The 22,427-nt window shown below is 41.7% G+C and overlaps 1 long non-coding RNA gene across 2 annotated transcripts in view; it reads left to right on the top strand.

Moving 5' to 3' along the window:
* LOC144332232 (uncharacterized) overlaps window positions 1-22,427 on the top strand; it is a 198,277-nt gene that overhangs the window by 129,017 nt on the left and 46,833 nt on the right. For both annotated transcript variants that reach the window (XR_013400133.1, XR_013400132.1), the window contains exons 4-5: window positions 11,046-11,241; window positions 21,631-21,696. This is a non-coding gene — a long non-coding RNA (uncharacterized LOC144332232). The remainder of the gene's footprint in view (window positions 1-11,045; window positions 11,242-21,630; window positions 21,697-22,427) is intronic.

Here is a 22,427-nt window from a genome sequence, read left to right as displayed (position 1 = left end):
AACTGGGCTGTTTGTCTTTATCTTATCTTCTTGTGGAGGGCTTTGACCAGTTGTTGGAGATGGTGTGTGTTGATGCCTCATCCATCTGCAAAGCAGGTAAGCCAGTGTCCAGGGTCTCGGAACCACTTCCTTATTACCCCTGTCTTGCAGTGTGGCTTTCTCCTTCTTTCTTTCCTTCTGTGGATCTAGGATCCTTAACAGACAAGCTAGATGGTTGCTAATATGCAGGATATCTAGGTTGGAAAGTGAGGTGAGGATGAAATCATTGACATTTTGGCCTAAGACAGTGCATTCTTTGAAAGCTCATCAAAGATAGATCTTGTGTCTTTAAAAAAATGCTTTGTTTTTGTTTCAATAGTTTTTGGGGTGCAGGTGTTTTTTGGTTACATGAATAAATTATTTAGTGTTAGTTTCTGAGATTTTCATGCACCCATCACCCGAGCAGTGCACACTGTACCCAACATGTAGTCTTTTATCCCTCACCCCACTCTAATTCTTCCCCCTTGAGTCCCAAAATCCACGATATCATTCTTATGCCTTTCATCCTTGTAGCTCAGCTCCCACTTATAAATGAGAACATACAGTATTTGGTTTTCCATTCCTGAGTTACTTCACTTAGAATAATGGCCTCTGACTCCATCCAAGTAGCTGTAAAAGACATTATTTTGTTCCTTTTTATGGCTGAGTAGTATTCCATGGTGTATATATACCACATTTTCTTTATCCACTCATTGGTTGATGGGCACCTAGGTTTGTTCTTAATTTGAGTCCGTAGCCCTGAGCCTCAGCTGGGGTCGGAGCAAAGGAAGACCTGCTGAACTTGTTTTGAAACTTAGGTCTGTTGCTGAATAGCTATGGGACTAATACAGTTCCCTTTCCTCATCTGTAAAAATGACACTATGAAAAGGTGAGAACATTCAGTGCAATGAAAAAACTCATTATACATGCCTGTATCAGTTTCCTGAGGCTGGTGAAACAAATTGCCACATACTGGAAACTTACAGCAACAGAAATGTGTTCACTTACAGTTCCAGAGGCTAGAAGTGCTGGGCTTCTTTTGGAGTTTCCAGGCAGGGAACCCATCCTTCTCTCTTCTGTTTCCCATGGCTTCCAGCATTCCTTTGCTAGTGGCCACATCACTCTAATCTCTGCCTCCACCTTCAGAGCACCTTCTCCTCTTCTCTCCATCTTTTCTGCTATCTCTTTTAAGGATACTGTCATTGGATTTAGGACCTGCTGGATAATCCAGGATGATTTCATTGCAAAATCTTTAATGTAATTACATCTGCAAAGACCCTTTTTTTGAAATAAAGTAACATTGAAAGGTTCTGTGGATTTGGACTTGGACTTATTTTGCTGGGAAGAGGAATGCCATGCAATCTGCTATAGTGCTGTTCATCAAGCTTACCTTCCCAGCAGAGTCTAACGTCCCACATAGAAAGGAACAACACACACTGGGGCAAAGGCTGGGAAGAGGGAAAGGATTGGGAAAAATAACTAATGGGTACTAGGTTTAACAGTTGGGTGATGAAATAATCTGTACAACAAACCCCCATGATGTAAGTTTACCTACATAATGAACCTGCACTTGTATCCCTGAACTAAAAATAAAAGTTAAAAATTCGGGAGGCTGAGGCAGGAGAATGGCATGAACCCAGGAGGTGGAGCTTGCAGTGAGCCAAGATCGCGCCACTGCACTCCAGCCTGGGCGACAGAGCCAGACTCTATCTCAATTAAAAAAAAAAAAAAGTTAAAAATTGTTCACCGAAACAAGTATTGTTATTGTGCTCTCATTTAACAAACCCTTGGTATTCTGGTCATGAGCTATGTTGGTTCATCCCTGGGGATACAGAGATGAAGAAAACCCAGTCTCTTTAGAAGCCTAGTCCATTGGAGTTAGTTCACTTGAATAATCCTAGAAAATCTGTAGGAGAATAACACATGTGCCTCCATGGAAGCCTTAATTCACGTTCTAATGCATTCTCCAAACAATCATCACGTGCCTTCTACGTACCAGGCTCTTTGATAAGTGCTGTGGGAGATTCAAAGGTGGCTAAAACACCATATCCACTGTCAAAAAGCTTATAATAGAGAAAGGGATTTAAAATATATAAAAATAATAGTTGCTCATACTGGAAAGATAAATAAAGTGAGATTGGACTTTAGGACCAATGCAATGAAAAGAACGTGTAAACACTGGAAATAAAGACTCCTTAAGCTCGTACCTTCTTAAATACACCATGCAGTTAAAAAAAAAAAATACTCATTGAACGTTGGATACTCTCAGCTCAGAGATAATCAAGAGACAGTTCATTCTTGAGAGTGCAGGTTTTCAGAATGTTCTGAGAAAGAGTGAATGATTTTAAGGGGAGTTAAAGTTGAAGTGTAGTTGGGAATCGAGGGAGGGGAAGGGTGTGGAAAGATTCCAGTAGTATTATTAAGAAAATTGATTGAAACTACTCCAGTAAAAGTAGGAGGAATTACATCAATAAGACAAATAGTACTTCCAGTAACTTTGAACTCAGTATTGATAGAAGGGTGGATGGAGAGATCTGGGAAATCAATGAAACTATCTCTAAAATTTCAAGGCAATTGATTGAAAGGGAGTAAGGAAAACAGGCAAAAAAAAAAAAATGCCTTTCATCATTACAAATGAGGCCACACTGTTGATCACCTGTTCTTAAAGTCGGACTCAATGCAAGCTTCAGGAGGAAAAAAAGGGTGTCACATAATCTGAAAATAGGTTAGGCTGCTCTGTTGTATTTATAGGAAGAGAATGATCTAGTTCATGTATTCTAAGTAGTTCAACTTTTATATATGAAATCAAATCAGCCCCATTCAGAATGATAGACTCTTTACTGTCTTAAATACCCATCCTATCATTCTGCTTGTGTAGAAAAGAAAAAATCAAAATGTTCAATCAAGATGTTCTGATGCTAACACGAAACGCACGATGGAGGGTGGTGCAGGCAGCTTCACCCCTGGTGTCTCCCATTTTCTTCTTCACAAACTCCTAGTTCACTTTTGAAATTCTTAGCCAAGAGTCTGTATAACCCCAAGCCTTAGCCTCAATCAACCTCAATCGTTTTTCCTGAACTTAAGTTATTGAATAAACCTAGTGTTTTGGATCAGTGAGGAAAAATCTGAACTTTTATGTGTGTTATTATATATGGTACCTCTTAGTTATGGGGAATTCTCAGGAAATGGATTGACCTGATTATTAGATATTTTTATGTAGGGATATAGTGTGGCCAGTATCTGCCTAACATTCATTTCTCCTTCTTCCAATACAATTACCATAATTTTTTTTTTCAAAAGATAACTACCCATCCTCAGTCTTTCCTTCAACAAACGTTTGCTGAGGCCCTATGATATGCTTGGTACTATCATCAGTATTAGGGATACAGTATGAGCCAGACAGACAAGATCCCTGCCCCCATGGAGCCTACGTGATGGTGGGGAAGACAGGAAATAAACAAATATATAATTTATGGAAATGACCAATGTTATCAAGAACATTAAAGTGGGTAAAATGTGGAATTTGACTGGAGAAGACTGGAGAAAAGGAATATGTGTCGGGGAATTTACACTGAGGAAATTCACTGATTTGGAAAACTGAATAAAGTAAGGGATAGTTCCAGGGATGAGCAAAGCAAATGTGAATCCCTGTAGTGGCAGCAAGCTTGGCATTTTCAAGAAATTGCAAGATGATCAGTGTGGCTGAACAAGAATGAGGAACAGTGAGTGGAATAAGATGAGAGCAGAGAGATAAAAGTGGGATCTGGATCATGTAGGACCTTGTGGGTCTCAGAAAGGAATTTAGATCTTATTTATTTATTTATTTACCTCTTGGGACAGAGTCTACCTGTGCTGCCCAGGCTGGAGTGCGGCGGTTTGATCTCAATCTCGACTCACTGAAACATCTGCCTCCCAGGTTCAAGCAATTCTCATGCCTCAGCCTCCCAAGTAGCTAGGATTACAGGCGTGCACTACCACACCTGGCTAATTTTTAGTATTTTTAGTAGAGACTGGGTTTCACTGTGTTGGCTGGGCTGGTATTGAACTCCTGACCTCAAGTGATCCATCCACCTCAGCCTCCCAAATTGCTGGGATTATAGGCATAAGCCACTGTGCCCAGCTGGAATTTGGATCTTATTCTGAATGGCATGTATGCCATTGGAGGGTTTTGGGTAGGAGGGAGATTTATATTTTTTAAAGATTACTCAAGCTACTATGTGGAGAAAAAAGTATAGGAAGTCAAAGAGGAGTTGTTTTTTTTTTTTTTTTTTTGCCAGGAGTTCAGTTGGGAGGATACTGCAAAGTGAGATGTAAGAGGCATTTTGAAGGAGGAGCTAAAAGAACTTGCTGGTGGATTGCACTTGGCATGTAGAGGTAGGAAAACATCAAGGTGATCTCTCAGATTTTGCGTTGAACAACTGGGTGGATGGTGGTGCCATGTAATGAAGTGGCGAAGGCTCAGAGAAGAGACCGGCTGCAAACCAAATCTTTCATTTAAAAAATTAAAACTTGAGATGAATAATAGACATGTAAGCACCAATTTGTATAGGAGACAGTTCCATACACAAGTCTGGAGTTCAGGAGACAGGTCAGAGCTACGGGTATATATTGAGAGTCTTCCAGATGTCAATGCTATTTAAAGCTGTGGGACTAGATGAAATCATCTAAGGAAGAATTGTAGACAGAACAAAGAAAACCAATGACAAAGCCTAGAGGTTATCCATGAAGTTCAAGGTGAGTGGACTTAACCTCCAGCTCCAAGTGTAACTGTGTAACCCAAAATATGCATCAGAGGTAATCTCACGACTTCTGGGGCTATGAGGAGGAAGGTGTTCTCTTCTTGGCTGGATTGAACTCAGGGATATTTAAGCCTGGGGTTTCTAGGGGCAATTGATGGAAGAGAACCCATCTGAGAATGAAGTCAACACCAAGAAAAGCAGAGCCAACAGATGAAAAGAAACATTTCTAATGATGCCACCCAAGAACTTGGATCCGGGCATATCTGAAGCTCAATTAACCCCTGTTTTTCTTTTCTGTGACACGGGTCAACAAGATCCCTTTTTCTGCTATTTTGAATTGGACTTTATGTCTTTGGTGGCTCTCCCTCACCATCCTACTACATATCCCATACAGGCTAAATCTCAAGTGTTCTGGTTAGTCATCCAAGGTTACATTTTTTTTTTTTTTAGTTTTTCTTTTTTCTTTTTTTTTTGAGATGGAGTCTTACTCTGTTGCCCAGGCTAGAGTGCAATGGCACGATCTCGGTTCACCGCAACCTCCACCTCCCGGGTTCAAGCGATCCTCCTGCTTCAGCCTCCTGAGTAGCTAGGATTATAGGAATGCACCACCATGCCCAGCTAATTTTTGTATTTTTAGTAGAGATGGAGTTTCTCCATGTTGGTCAGGCTGGTCTTGAACTCCTGACCTCAGACGATCCACCTCGGCCTCCCAAAGTGCTGGGATTATAGGTGTGAGCCACTGCTCCTGGCCCAAGATTACTTTTCACTACATCTTCCTACCTGTATCACTTACTACCGTGTGTAACTTCCTCTTTCTTTCCTTTTTTCTTTTCTTTTCTCTTTCTTTCTTTCTTTCTTTCTTTCTTTCTTTCTTTCTTTCTTTCTTTCTTTCTTTCTTTCTTTCTTTCTTTCCTTCCTTCCTTCCTTCCTTCCTTCCTTCCTTCCTCCCTCCCTCCCTCCCTCCCTCCCTCCCTCCCTCCCTCCCTCCTTTCTTTCTTTCTTTCTTTCTTTCTTTCTTTCTTTCTTTCTTTCTTTCTTTCTTTCTTTCTTTCTTTCTTTCTTTCTTTCTTTCTTTCTTTCTTTCTCTTTCTCTCTCTTTCTCTCTTTCTTTCTCTCTCTCTCCTTCCTTTTTTTTTTTTTTGACACAGAGTCTCACTCTGTCACTCAGGCTGAAGTGCAGTGGCGCAGTCTCGGGTCACTATAACCTCTGCCTCCTGGGCTCAAGCAATTCTCTTGCCTCAGCCTCCCGCATAGCTGGGATTACAGGCATGTGCTGCCACGCCCAACTAATTTTTGTATTTTTCGTGGAGATGGGATTTCACCATATTTTCCAGGCTGGTCTAGAACTCCTGACCTCAAGTGATCTGCCCGACTCGGCCTCCCAAAGTGCTGGGATTACAGGTGTGGGCCATCATGCCTGGCCCACACTTTCTATACTAATCTAATTTAGGTGATTTAATCTATATATAGTTTCTATATTAATCTAATATAGATGACTTAATCTATATACAGCTTCTATATTAATCTAATTTAGATGATCTTCTGATGGCCGTGGAATGGCATGTGTGTGCACACAAGTGATATAACTGGATCTTCCTCCTGGGCTTAAGCAAGCTGAATGCCAGCAACAATACCCATTCTGTTAGGGGCTCAGTTTTGTACCCTTAAAATTCATATGTTCAGGTCCTAATTTCCAGTACCTCGGAATGTGACTATGCTTGAAGATAAGTTCTTTGAAGAGATAATTATGTTAAAGTGAGGCCTTTAAATTGAGCCCTAGTACAACATAACTGATGTCTCAAAGAAGGTAGCCTTGGGAAGGGAAAATACAAAAACCTTTCAGAGGGGCCTCCAAAGAAATCAAACTTGCTAATACCTGGGGCTCAAATGTCTGACTTCCAGATTTGTTAGAAACTAAATTTTTGTTGCTTTAGCCACCCAGTCTGTGGTGTTTTATTCTGGCCCCTCTAGTGGACTCATACACAGTCTGCGAGAAGAAGCTGGGAATAGAGAAAGTTCCAGGTTGGCTCCCACCAGCTTGTCTGCCATTGTCAATGGCTCCAGCCATGAGCGCCTGTGCTAAATGATGGGCTCTCTGCTGTAATCAGTGGCATATTTACAGCAAGAGGGCAATTGTGTGAGGTCCAAATTCTTAGTCTTGGGCTGAAAATAGCACTGGCTACATAGATTTCTATGAGAATAGCCAATGAGTTGCCATCTCCCGTCTCTGGGTCTCACAATTTTGCACTTGAGCAGGGAAATTCTCCAAGGCCCAGATACTCATCCATGGACCAGACGTTTAGTGAGCCACTTCTGTGTTCCACAAATTATGCTGAGTTCTGGAGACATATACTAGGTTAGGAGCTTGTCCTGCACCTTCACAGTCTAATATGGGAGACAAACATACAAGCTTGAGGGCCGTGGGATGAACCCTATGACAGAATGAGGTACTAAGTGCTGGGGGCACGCAGAGGCCAGCACGGTTCTGGGGGTGCGCAGAGGCCAGCCAGGTTCTGGGTGGGTGATCATGGGCATCTTCATGGAGGTGGGGGTACCTTAAACTGGACTTACTAACTTAGATGTTTCCAGGAACCAAGATGGAAAATGAATACTTAAAGTGATGAGATACAGGATGATAGGGAGAGGGAATGCCTCATGCAACTGGAGAACACCTGTCTTCTCCAAAGGGCATGCAGATTAAACCTTTAAAGAACATTGGGACCGGGCATGGTGGCTCATGCCTGTAATCCCAGCACTTTGGGAGGCCAAGGTGGGTGGATCACAAGGTCAAGAGATCGAGACCATCCTGGCTAACACAGTGAAACCCCATCTCTACTGAAAATACAAAAAATGAGCCAGGCGTGGTGGTGGGCGCCTGTAGTCGCAGCTACTAGGGAGGTTAAGGCAGGAGAACGGTGTGAACCCAGAAGGCGGAGTTTGCAGTGAGCCGAGATCGTGCCACTGCACTCCAGCCTGGGTGATGGAGCGAGACTCCATCTCAAAACAAAACAAAACAAAACAAAAAACCCCGAGGATAGGCTCCTTCTCATCAGGGAGAATACAGCACTCCCAGGGTGAGGCAAAGAGTAGACACAATGTGAAACTTCTCCTGGCTGGTTGATCTCCTTGCCTGATCCTAACTCCTCCTATTCAGACAACACTCAAGCATTCTGCACCATCTGAATGGTCCAGAATGCCATCTTTAGCCTTACATAGGCTATTTAACCAACCTTTAAAAATTTAGCCATACTTTTTGGATCCTGGTCAAAGTGGCAACTTCATCCTCACTCTTTGTGTACACTCTGACCTCAGCTTGCCTTCCTTTTGAAACAGTCTCCTCTGAATTTTGAATTTCGCTGAAGGCATGGATTATATTTCATAATAACAATTATCATGGTTGAGGGTTTTGAATCAAACGCTTGGGTGGAAATCCTTACTCCTCAGTTACTAGCTGTATAACTTTGGAGAAATTCACAAATTGATATACTTCCTCTCTCTGAGCCTCAGTTTCTATTTCTGTTAAATGGGTATAATGAACCTCACTTCATTGTATTTATATAAAGAACTTGGCACAGTGTGTGGCACATAGGCAGGCATCACTCTGAGGAGATGAATGGACAGTGAAATACCACCTGCATTCCCACTCGCAAACTTATGCCTGGTCCCTAACTTTGCCTCCATTGCCAGATTCTGGACTCGTTCTGGGTTTGCCCATTCATCTGCTCCATCCATATACTCTACTGATTCACTCTCCTAGGCTCCCAGACAGCCTTGTAACTGAACTCAGATTGGGTGCTCTCTACTCGAACAGCCAGACACACAGGAAACGGGGTTTGGTGAAAGGAAAGCAGTTTGGACTATTCAAGTGTTAGCAGGCTGGGAGATGGCCAGACTCAAGTCTCAAATTCTCAGGCTGGCTATAGAGGTGTTAAGGAGAAAGGTGGCATGAAAACTCTCAGCAGGAGTGGCATGGGGCGTAGGTTTGCTTGTCTGCTTGTCATTTTCTGAGGGCTTTTTTTTTTTTTTTTTTTTTAAATGGAGTCTTGCTCTGTCACCCTGGCTGGAGTGCAGTGGTGTAATCTCAGCTCACTGCAACCTCTGCTTCCCAGGTTCAAGTGATTCTCCTGCCTCAGCCTCCTGAGTAGCTGGGATTACAGGCGCGTGCCATCATGCCTGGCTTATTTTTGCATTTTTAGTAGAGACAGGGTTTCTCCATGTTGGCCAGGCTGGTATCAAACTCCTGACCTAAAGTGATTCATCCACCTCAGCCTCCCAAAATGCTGGGATTACAGGCGTGAGCCATCATGCTCAGCCTGATGTCTCCCTTGAGTAATGGACCATTCAGAGGCTTGGTTGATATCACCTTGGCAGGGGTTGGGTTATGGATTAACTGCCATCTCTGCTTCGTGCCTGGATCATTTTAAGATTGCGACAGAGCGAGACTCCGTCTCAAAAAAAAAAAAAAAAAAAAAAAAAAAGATTGGTCTTTGGAATTTTCCTTTCTTTTATTTATTTATTTATTTTTGAAATGGACTTTTGCTTTTGTTGCCCAGGCTGGAGTGCAACGGCGCGATCTCAGCTCACTGCAACCTCTGCCTGCCAGGTTCAAGTGATTCTCCTGCCTCAACCTCACAAGTAGCTGGGATTACAGGCACCTGCCACCACACCCAGCTAATTTTCTGTATTTTTAGTAGAGACAGGGTTTCACCATGTTGGCCAGGCTGGTCTTGAACACCTGACCTCCGGTGATCTGCCCACCTCAGCCTCCCAAAGTGCTGGGATTATAGGCATGAGCCACTGTGCCAGGACAGGCTTTGGAATTTTCAAGCAAACAGGCAGTTAGAAGTAGGTGTAGCAAGAAACAGAGTGCGGGAGGAGTCGCTTTTGGAATAGGCTAGCAAACTGACTATGCCACTGACAGCCTTAGCTTTCCAGCTGTTCCGTCCCTGCTTGCATGCGTCCTGCTCTGTTTTTGCTGCTGGTCTTGGTGCTGACATGGGTGAAGCTGACTGCAGACAAGATATTAAAACCCATCCATCAGGATCAGGAGCTTTTTCTCAGCACCAGATGGAAAAAGCTCTGGATCATTCTGTTCAGAGAAAAGAATCCAACTTTTCCCTCTGATGACCCTCTTGGTCTTGCCGCCAGGGTTCTCTCTTATTTTCGTTGACAAATAACACTCCCTGTTGGCAACAAGACATCCCAGGCTCTGTGTTTCAGTGGGAATTGGTAAACTTCTAAAGCCACGCAGTCTTCAGGCTGGGATTTTACAGCACCCCCTGTGGTACTCCATAATTGCTCGGAAATGCATGGTGTCTCCCGTCATGTTGCGTAATTAAAATTCAGTTCTGTTTAACAAAGTCACAATTAAGAGGTGTTTTCTTTCTTTCTTTCTTTCTTTCTTTCTTTTTCCTGCTATCATTTTCAGACCCCTGATGGTGACGCTTCCTTGCTTAATTTGGAAATTGTCTGAAATATTTCCATGGGCAGTACGTGAGGGCCTGGCAGTTACCATTGTAGCAACGCCTGGAAGAGAAAGACTCTGTGTTCTATTAAGTACATAGGAAGTAGTACTTTTTGTTACTTGTGTCGTTTGATCTGCTTTTGGCGGGTCATTATCCTCATTCCTCCGGAGCAGGTAACTGAGGCTCAGAGAGGTTCAGTAGTTTGCCTAAGTTTGCATAGCTCAGGGCAGAACAAGAAATTAAAATGCAGAGTCAGCTGTCTTGATCATGTCATGGGATAAATACTAAAGGAATGAGAGGTAGGTGGATTAAAATACCCTCACAGAGAATGAGTTCTCAAATATCGAAAGGTTTTTGGAAGAAATTCACCAATGATGACTGGAGAGATGAAATCCAGCTGCGACCCTCCCATCCTCCTAAATTTTTGAGAACGAGTCAAACAACTGGTGTGTCTTTTTAATTTTTCTTCTCTCAACATCCAGAGCAGGTCCAAACTGTGGTCAAACCCTCTGTGCCCCATGTATTAAATAGGTACCTAATCAACACTTGTTCAATTAAAAAAATAATTTGCATAGTACAATTACAAATTGAAATTGCATTAGCAATGCTCGGTGTCTAAACGCTCTTGAGAAAAATGGCTCTTTGAAGCACCGTCCTTTTCTCCACAGCAGGACTCCATGGGAACTGAATTCTGACCACTCTGACTTGGAGTTTAGCATTCAAGAATTAGGAAGATTATTTCCTTGAACTAGTCTCTTCTCTCTCTGTAATTCCAGTGCTAAGAAAGGATTGACCCTGGCTCCTCTTCCCCACCCCCTCCCAGCGTAATTATCTCTCCAATTAAAGAGCAACCAAGGGACAACGGAACTGGAGGTTCTGCAGAATTACAATGAAGCACGCAGCCGAGGAATCTACTCAGCTTTGATCTCTTATCGCTCTGCACACACAACCCTTTCTCTGTAAGGCTGGCTGCTCTCAGCATCGCTGTGTCTAATCAAACGTGTCATACCTCCACTGAGGTAAATTGGGTTTATTGGAGAAGGGAAATTAAATTAAGTCTGTTTAGGTATTAATTGTGACTGTCTAGGTTTAGTCTATCATATTATCCCATTGTGGTGTATCAGGATCAAAATCCGCTGACCCAGTTAAAATATATACATAACCTTTATAACTAGAAAATAGGCATAGTGTTTTGGGCAGCAAAAACAGCAAAGGGTAGACATGGAAAGGCAGAAGATACACAGGATATCAGCTGATTCACTTTAGAAGAGAATGTAAAACAAGGTTACAGACACCAAATACCCTTCAGTTTACACACACATGAAGATATAGTGACTGGTGTATAATAGGTGCTCAATAAATCTTTATTTAAATGATTGGAAAAATAAATTAATGAATGAATGGGTACATTGTCATCCTCTTTATCACCACGATCTAGAGGTCTTCATTGAGCCAAGGGTAAGCCATGTTACAGGGTAGGTACTTTCTGTTCAAGAGCAAAACAAGTATTTATTAAAGGCCTACTGTATTCTAGAACTGTGCTAAGTTCTAGGGACATAAGAAAGACCCACTTTCTGCCATCATCTAACATTTAGTCTAGGGGAGAGCACAAAACACTGAATGTGTGATGAAGGAGACCTCCGTGATTAGAGGATCTGGGGTGCTGTAGAAGCAAATAGTGAGAGTCATAGCAAGAACTGGGTCATGTTTCATGGGATGTGACCACAAAGCCTACCAACTGGACTTGAGCAACATGAACAGGGGTTAACAAGAGGAATATAAAATTGCTTAGGTCAGTTATTGATAGGGTTATCGATTGGGACAGTCCTCCTTTATACTTGGTTTCCTGCTGTAATTGTAATAGTGCCAACTTCAACTTCCAAAAGTGCCCTAATTTGGATGATAAATTATGCACTTATTCTAGTTGTTGAAAATTTCTATGAGCTGCTGATGTGTTCAAGAGAGTAGCAGTTAGTAGCTGTCAGCTAGTGGTTCTATATGGTGGAGCATGAAGAGCTGCTGGTGGCCTGGGATGACCTGATTGAGAAATCTTGTGCCAAAAAGGCTTTGAGAAGAGAAAGTTCAAAAACAAAACCCTACCTCTTCACTTCCAAAATGTTGATTCTTTAAGCAGCCTATATTTGGTGATATTCTTTGCAATGGATGGTGTGGGTGCTTTATTCCCTAATGGTAAGAGAAAGAACAAACAGATTGGAGGTTTAAGTCACTGGTCAGTGGAGATCAGCAACCCAGCTTGGGCAAGCATTCCTCGGCCACTTGCAGATAAGGAGGGTGCAAAACAGGTAATTAGAAAACCCTGTCTAATGTATCACCCAGCTGGAAACTGAGTGATAGAGACCCGGTAAAGAAGAGAAAGCCTCATTAGACTAAGTGGGAATTTCTTCTGGAACAGGAAACTGTCAAGAATCATGCAGAAACAATTTTTTTTTTTTCCAGTAGCATTTGAAACTGGATAAATCCATTTATTGTCTTTGTATAATCATATAATTTCTTTTACAAAATGCATTATCAATATTTCCTTTGCAAAAAGGGACACAAGGGAATCTCTCTCTTATCTGCCCCCCACACACAGAGTAATTAAGCAACATTCAAGGAGTAACAAAATGAAAAAATCTGGACAGAGACTGAGATCCCATAACTTAAAATAAATTTAGATATGCAGGCAATTTAAATAATAATAAATAAATGTGATAGGCAGGCATTTAAAAATTATCATCTATTGGTGAATCAAACTATACTGCTTCCAGATTTTTTCGTCTCTCTCCCACTAAAATCAGAATTATTAATGAGTGCTAACATCTTAAATCTTCTAATAACCCAAAATGGGAAGATTAGAGAAGGAATAGGTAGGCTATCAGTATAACCCATTTTCAATTTCAAGTTGACTTTGTTTTAATCCTTTAAAGATACACTAGAACTTCCTCTGGGTAAATTTGCTAAAGAATAAGAACCTAGTATGACGTAGGCACTTTCTTTGTATTCGTTCATTTATCCAGTCATTTTATTCAACAAAGATTTGGAGGATTCCTGGCACATAATCATACGGCAGAAATTAGAGATGACTAGAACGTGGCCATCCCCAAGGAGCTCCTATCTGGAAGAGTAGAGAGATAAATCCATGATTATGGCAAAATAAGGTATATATGGAACTGCAGAAGTGTGCAAAAGGCAGCAAAATGGAGAGCTAAAGAGTTAGCTAGGCAGAGAGCCATGGATCAGCCATTTCAGGAGAAGCAACAGGAGGAAAGGAATGAAGACAGGAAAGAGCACAGTGTGTAGGAAGCTCAACTGGGCTGGTGTTAGCAGCATATTAAGTGGGGGTCTAAAGTCATGGGTAGGGGTCAGATCTCTCAGGATGTTTTCAGCACCTTGGATTTTATCTGGAGGTAGAAGGAGTCCTTGAGAAGTTTTAAGCAGGAGCAACACTCAGGTTTACATTTTGAAAAGATCACTCTGACTGCAGTGATGCTGATAGGACAGAAAGTCAGAGAAGAGAGAAAGAAAGGAGATAAGAGACCTTATGAGGAATCTAGGTGAAAAATGATGAGGACCTCATCCAGAACAGAAAGAGGCAGAAGGAAATGAGCAGATTTCTGAAATATTTAGAATCAAAATATTTCAGCCCAGAGCATCTCATTATGGAGTTGCCTCTGCTATAAACTGTAGGAGAGTGAGAGCCCTAGAGGCAACCTTGTACCAAACTCCAGGCTAGAGAATTCTGTTTCCAAAGACCACCATCCTCTGAACACCATGAGTCTGAACTCCTCGCCAACCACCCCTCTTCCTTCACAGATTTCAGCTCCTGGAGGACACATTACCTGTACTGTAAAACACAAATCATGAAACTCCAGCTTTCAGATGTTTCCGAGCGCACGCTGTGGTTATTTCATTTTCACAGCCTAAGCTTCCATATTTCTTATTGAGTGAGCAGGGTGCATGCAGCTGAAAGCTTGGTGCCTGTGTTCTTTTGGAAAATACAAGTAAAGCAAAGGGTCCTAAATAATTTACAACTGTCCTAAATCTTTCCAGCTGTCTTCCTTCTTCCATCTCTCCAAGGGATGCAAAAAACAGCCTCCAGCTCTCTAAAATGTTCATATTTCTAGAAGCTCCGGGAGAAAAGAAGAAAAACCACAAATGTTCCCTCTTTAAAGATTCCTTGTATCATATATTTTTTCCTCATACCCAGCGATGACAGGTAATAGCCACAATTTTAGAGAAAAACTTGGTCTAGTGAAAAGATCTTGCATGTTTGTCATGGTGGCATGGAATCATTGAATGTTAGCGCTGAAATTTGAATTTAGAGGCAATCTACTCCAGAGACAGAGAGCACCTGGCGTGTGTGTTGTAATTCTCCTCGCCTACATCAATGGCAGACATTGCTAATCCATCACTATAGTCTTTCTCTATAAGCCCAGGTGTAGCCTCAGATCCTGTCAACACAGTGCTTAAGTGACTACTGACTGATTGGAGTTGGCGCACAAAATGAAACTTATCTGTCATCCTTGATCTAGTCCCAGCAGTTGCACAGGGGGAAACTGAGAGGTGGAGATGACCCAACAGCTTGCTATCAGTGGGTTTTGATGCTCAGACCTGCCTCCAGGTTCTTTACTCTGAATAAAGGCCCTTCTAGTCTTTATGCTTAATCTTTCTCTCCAGTGTCGGTCTCTGCATCCCTCAGAATCTCCATGCCTTTCTCTTTCTTTGAATCTCTGAACATCTATCTGCTTTCTGCATGTCTTTGAGCTACTGTCTAGTTTTCTGGCCACAGCTGTATCTCAATATGTCTCAGCTCATCCACTGAGTAGCTTTGGGACTGCATGCATGCCTCTGGACTCTTCCACGTGTAAATTGGGAACTGTGGTACCTGCTCTGCCCCAGAGAGCTTTTGGAGCCTAGCTGCATTCAGTGACAAGAAAAAGAGAGTAGGAATCACATGGCCATAGATAAAGAGTTTACTGGAAGATAAAGTAATAGTTTGATTTGTGATCACATGGGAGAAAGATTTTTCTGGGACAACAGTAATGTCGGGCACATTTGTGCATAAATGGCTTCCATGTACCTAGTAGCAGGAGAAAGCCCACTGTGGAGGAAGATGGGAGCCAAGAGGGGCAAGAATGAATGGGAGTTCACCATGTTTGGAGGCAGGTGGTAGTTACTTCTGTGTTTGCTCTTTTCTCTTTGGTTGGTTTGGTGGAGGGAGGCACACTCTCCCATGGTTTTACTCAACCCCGGGGAGACTGTATCCCTCAGAAGGCCTAGACACAAGCACTGAGTTTGGGGAGTGCTCATAGCATCCTCAAGCTCATGGAGGAGGGACCCTGGGCCCTCTTCACCTTCAGGCTTTGTTTCCATTTCATGCTCCCAAGACAGATTTCTAAAAAAAGAAAATAAGCCTCATCTCCTAACTATGACTTGGTCAGAAGCCAAGAACCTACTTCGACATTTGACCCATAACCTTCTCTTGAGATGATGTGCTGACTTTTTCAATGCACGAGTTTGCCCAAAGGCTTGATGGGAAAATCTCAACATTTGTCACCTAAGAAAGAGGATGTATCTTACTTTGTTTAAAAAACTGCATATGGTTGAACTAGTTTACAGTCCCACCAACAGTATAAAAGTGTTCCTATTTCTCCACATCCTCTCCAGCACCTGTTGTTTCCTGACTTTTTAATGATTTTCATTCTAACTGGTGTGAGATGGTATCTCATTGTGGTTTTGATTTGCATTTCTCTGATGGCTAGTGATGATGAGCATTTTTTCATGTGTCTGTATTGCAAGAACAGAAAACCAAACACCACATGTTCTCACTCATGGGTGGGAATTGAACAATGAGATCACTTGGACACAGGGTGGGGAACATCACACACCGGGGCCTGTTGTGGGGTTGGGGGAGAGGGGAGGGATAGCATTAAGAGATACACCTAATGTAAATGACGAGTCAATGGGTGCAGAACACCAACATGGCACATGTATACATATGTAACAAACCTGCACGTTATGCACATATACCCTAGAACGTAAAGTATTAAAAAAAACCTCGATTTATAAATATTTCATGTTAAAAAAAACTGCATATGCCTTTATTTTTCTTTTAGTTCCCTCCAGCTTTATTGAGGTAAGATTGATAAATAAAAATTGCACATATTTATGGAGCACATAGTGATGTTTTGATATATGTGTACATTGTGAAATGATTACCCCAATCAAGCAAATTAGCATATCCATCAACTCTTGTAGTTACTATTTGTTTCTGTGCCAGTAACAACACTTAAGATCTACTCTTTTAGCCAATTTCAAGTATAAAAAAAAGTATTATCTATAGATTCCATGCTGTACATTAAATCTGTAGAACTTATTTCTCTCATAACTGAAGATTTCTACACTTTGACCAATATCTCTCCTTCTCCCCTTTTCATTATCCCCTACCCTGGTAACCACCATTCTACTCAATACTTTATGAGTTGGACTTTTTTTTTTTTTTTTTTTAAAGATTCCACATAAAAGTGAGATCATGCAGTATTTGTCTTTCTGTGTCTGGCTTATTTCACTTTGCATAATCTGCAGTTTCATCCATGCGTTGTGCAAAACTCCTGTGAGGCTCCACAGGGAAGGAGCCAGGTTCAAGCGGTCAAAGAAGAGACCCAGAGCTATTATAGCAAACTAGACATGGGTTTTCATCAGGAGCTTACTCCTCCTGCAGGAGAGAGTCCAGCGGTGGCAGGCTGGACAACGTATTTGCCTTCCTACAGTCCAGTGGCAGTGGGCTTGACAATAAAAATCACCTTACCTATCGTCCAGTGATGGCAGGCTGGACGACATATCTGCCTTACATACAGTCCAGTGGCAACAGACTGGACAACACATTAGCCTTCCTACAGTCCAGTGGCAGTGGGCTGGGCAACGTATCTGCCTTCCTATGGTTCAGGGGCAGCAGGTTGGATAACATAATCCCCTTATCTATGGTCCAGTGGTGGCAGGCTGGACAACGTATCTGCCTTACGTACAGTCCAGTGGCAGCAGACAGGACCACATATCAACTTTCCTACAGTCCGGTCGTGTGGGCTGGACAACACAGCTGACTTTCCATAGGCCGTTGGTGGTGGGCAGGAGAAGATAGCCGCAGGACCCAGTGGTGGCGGGCTGTGCGGGAAACGTGCAACCACTTGCCAACAACATGCAGTTTACAGAGTGTTTTCACTCAACAGCCTTCTCTTAACAACCTCTACTTGGCCACTTTCACTTAACTCAAAACTTAGGGCCTCAATCCCCTGTACACCCCATGTTCTACAGGGTGGGATGGGGACTTACATGTTGCTCAGGACAAGGAATGAATCTCCCGGTTGGCCCCTCTGGATTCCCTAGCTCAAAACACACATTCAGCTGCATCTGCCATACAGGGTATGCTAAGGGTATGCTTAAGTTATTGCTATCAGGGGCATTTACCCTATACCATGTTGTTGCAAACGGCAGAATTTCCTTCTTCTATAAGGGCCAAATAATATTTTGTTATATGTACCGACACACACACACGCACACACACATACATATATATATGCACCACAATTTCTTTCTTCATTTCTGTGTAGACAGTTTGTTTTCATATCTTGGCTATTGTGAATAATTCTGCAATGAACTCGGCAGTGCATAGATATCTTCAGTGAAAAGACGTCCTCAAACTGAGGCATGCCGTGAGAATATAGCCCCAGCATGGTCTTAACAACTTACAAGGCTCTCCCAGAGCACTTCCTTTCTTCTGCCTCTCTCCTGGAGCCTTCCAGGAGCTCAAGTATAAGGGGTTTCTTTTCAAGGTAGGAAATTAGAGATGTGTTTCTATAGCGCTAGTGCTCAAACTTGGTTGCACGTTGGAATCACCTGGGGAGTTTTTGAAAATACTGATGCCTGGATCCCACCCCTGGAGAGTCTAATTTGGTTGGTACTGGGTTCAGTCTGAGACTGAGGTTTAAAAAAAATTTCCCTGGTGGTTCTTACATGAAGTTTCAAAACTTCTGTTCTACAGTTCCCAACCTTTAGAAACCCCACTGATTTCTTCCTTTGGATTATCTGTATAATTTCTACCAAAATGGGAGCTCAAAGTGTCCCACTACTGTTTGTATTGTCTGACAATTCAAGCTTGGGATGCAATTATCCCCGCAATTGCTAACAAGCAAGGAGCAGGTGGTACAGTCAGTTATTGGCTGGATTTCATACACTAGGAACATCTGGATTTACTGCTACAGTTGCCACATCAGGGGGCATTCTGATGGTGGTAAATAGGGCACCCTTAGGGAGTTGAGGTTATATACGTCATCAAATAAATAGGAAACCTATCTAGAGGAAAAATTACATCCTTATATTTTTCTAAAATGAATTGTCAGTATCTCTTTTGCATAGAGAACCAGATGATACTTCAGATATAAAGGTTCACGTGCAGGAAAAAGAGCAGAGGTTAGAGGATATCTAAGTCACTCCAAATGTGAAATGTCAAATTGGTATTTGTGTTTGCTCCTGTACTGGAACCTGAAACACACTTAGATGGCTACTACAAGGTTACTTAACCTCTGAGCCTCATCTTCTCTTCTGTAAGATGAGTTTAATCAAACCTACCAAACTAAATTATTTTGATGATTAAAATAAATTATAAATTTAAAGTTTATTGCATATATTAGTCAAGTCTCAGTCCTAGAATCCTACAACTCTGCCAGGAAATATAAAGAAAACCTGAATTTAAAAATTAGTAGAACCATGAATGGGCAATTCGTTGAAGAAAAATATATGTAGCCAGTGAAACAAAAAGAAACATAGCATCACTAGTAATCGAGACATTTCAATGAAGATGAGGATACTATTGTTTTATCTTAAATTGCCCATGACTTCTGTTGTGGTGAGATAGGTTCTCTCATAACCTGCTAATAGGGGTATAAATTGATTTAGTTTTTCTAGAAAACAATTTGGCAATATCAAGAACCTTCAAAAATGATTTTTTTCAAATAAGTAATTGTATTTCTCTAATCTATCTTCGGGAACCATATAGAATTGTTTATAGTTGTTGACCTCAGTGTTAGTTATAATAGTGAAAAATGGAAAAATCAAGTTACTCAAAATATGTGAAAAGTTAAGTAAATTATGATACACTTTCAAGATATTTTTATGTGCCTATAAAATTAAATGTATAAAATTATCTACTGACACATAGGAAGATGTTCTTGGTAAGGGAAAAGGTGCGATAACAAGCTTTATTTTTTTATATTGTAGCTTTATTTTAAAATTATATTTTATGTATTGATGTGCTTTTATTTTGCTAGTAACAGACCCTGATTCAAACTGACTTAAATAATACAGAAGATTTATTAGCTCATATAGTAGAAAATATCACCAAACACATCAGACTCTAAAATTGGTTGATTTACTGGTCAGCATTTTCATCAAGGATCCAGGCTTCTTCTCAATCTCCCTGCCATCTCCAGGCTTGTCTTCATCTTTAGGCTGGAGGTGTCATATCCAGATCCAGTGGTGTCTAGAGAAATGAGACTACTCCCCCTCTTTGCTCATTCATATGCTCTTCTTATGCTCGCCCTGCCATTCCCCATCTTTGATTGGAAGTGAATTTTTTTTTTTGTTCACTAGCCCACCTGCAGAATTCCTCTCCTGTTTTATATGCCTGAATTGGGTAGTGCCCACTTCTGAACCAACCCCTGGCCAGGGAACTGAGACCACACTTAGACCAATTAGGATCAATTTCTGAACTCAGAGGGCTGGGTTTCCCATTGCCCATGTCTTGTAGAGGAGGGGCGGGTCCCTGAACACAACTACTGTTCAGTTAGGGAGGAGGAGATGCAAAGGCAAGCAGCCGAGTGTGTGCACGATGGGTGTGCATCAGTCCAAGAAGACACACACCTTCCTGCTGGTATGACCACAAGGAGGAAGTATGATGGAAAAATACCCTAAGATGAGAAGGAGGTTTCTAGGTCACATACTTGATGAAAAGATTTTGACTGAAGTATGATTCCAAGTGGAACTCTTTCAGAGCTCCTGGGAAAGAGAACCAAATGCAGAGAGTAAACCAGGTAGAATGTGACCTCTGATGACAAGCACTTCAGAAATGGGACAGAGGCTGCACTGCCTGGCTGGCTCTTCTTATCTCTCTGTATGATGTGCTTGTTGCTTGTCATGGGATACAGCTTATTACAGTGATGGGTGTTGGGGGTGAAACTGTAGGAGGACTCTAAAGTGTCAGAGAAAGAGCAGAATTTTTTGTGACTTGCGTAAGCCTCAGTTAAAATTCACCTAGTGAATCAGGCTGGAGATATCCATGGCCTTGTTTCCATGATGTCATGAGAAGAAAGGTTCCAATAAAATCTTCCGAGATTCTGCAAACCGGTTCACTCTCTGAATTCTCTTTATATTATTGGTTCCCCCAAAATACTGGAAACCGAAAGAGGGTATCCTTCCATAAGAAGTGCATGGATTTATTCTTGTATTCAGTGAGCATTTAAATCACACGATAATAACGATAGGTAATTGTGTTAGTTTCCTAAGGTTGCTATAGCAAAGTACCACAATTGTGTGGCTTAACACAACAGAAATTTATTGTCTCATGATTCTGGAAGCTGGAAATCTGAATTAAAGGGTCAGCAGGACCATGCCCTCTTTCTGGAGACTCTGAGAAAGGCTCTTTCCTTGTTCCTTGGCTTCTGGTGTTTGACAACAATCCATGATACTCCTTGGTTCGTTGCAGGTGCATCACTCCAATCTCTCCCTCCCAATCTGCTCACGTGGTGTTCTCCTGTGTCTTCACATCGTCTTCCGTATATATGTATATATGCCCAAAGTTCCCTTACTTATAAGGGCATCAGTCATATTAGATTAGGGCCTACCCTAGTGACTTCCTTTTAATTTGAATATATCTGCTAAGACCTTATTTCCAAATAAAGTCATATTCATAGATACAAGGGGTTAGGTTCATACAATTGTGGGGGGAGATACAATTTAACTTATAACATTATGTTATACACAGACACTGTTCTAAGTGCTTTATATACTTCTCACCAAAGCTCTATGAGATAGTTCCTATTATTCTTACTTTATAGGTGAAGAGACTGAATCTCAAAGATGTTTATTAACCAGTCCAAGGTCACATGGTTAATTAGCAATGGTTCTGGAATTTAAACCCACGTAGTCTTAGTTCAGGGCCCATAATCATAACAACTACATGGTACTGCCTCTTTATTATGCAGTGAATATTACGTACTTTCTTAGTGTATGAAATAAGTTGCGTAGACCAGGAGCATAGAGTTTAGATGACCAATGCATGTACAAGGAAGAGAGAATGAAGAGAACGAATAGAGAGAAGAAAGATATGACTTTTCTATTATTCATTTATTTTCTAGAAAATATTTACTGGACAGCTACTAGACATAAGCATGCAGAAATGAATTAGAAAAATTCCTCGCCCTGTAAGTAAAATAAATTAAAATATATTTTATAAGAGAATCCCCATCAATCTACTTAATCATTTGATGAATTAGATATCTTTTGTATGCTAGAAATTGTGGGCCTTCAAATGAATGATAGATTGATGCAATGATATATTGCATATCCCCATCTCACTAAAGAAAATAGGCAGAGAGGCAGTGAGATGCTCAAAGTCACACAGCTCAAAGTCTTAGCAGAGTCAAGACTGCATGGCTGCAAGTCTAGCACTCTTTCCCCCTAACCACAAAGTTGGATGGAATGAATGTCATCATGGAGATATAAAAAATACCTCTCTGAAAATCCTATTGGCTGGTATGAGAGAGCACAGCCCTGAGTAGACAGGACATTGGCAAACACATTGTGAGAGTGGAACAAAAGGAAGGCTCTGGGCCCTGGGCACTGTCTGGGCAGGACACATATTTAGCAGTGGCCATTTCATGGAACTGGGCTGAAGATTCAATCATATAATTGGGAGGCTGAGGTAGGCAGATCTTGAGGTCAGGAGTTCAAGACCAGCCTGGCCAACATGGTGAAACTCCATCTCTACTAAAAATACAAAAATTAGCTGGGCATGGTGGTATATGCCTGTAATCCCAGCTACTCGGGAGGCTGAGGGAGGAGAATTGTTTGAACCGGGACCCAGGTGGCAGAGGTTACAGTGAGCTGAGATCACACCACTGTACTCCAGCCTGGGCTACACAGCGAGATTCCG

Source organism: Macaca mulatta, chromosome 10 (genome assembly GCF_049350105.2).
Source record: "Macaca mulatta isolate MMU2019108-1 chromosome 10, T2T-MMU8v2.0, whole genome shotgun sequence".
NCBI lineage: Eukaryota > Metazoa > Chordata > Mammalia > Primates > Cercopithecidae > Macaca > Macaca mulatta.
This window is presented reverse-complemented; position numbering and strand designations above follow the sequence as displayed.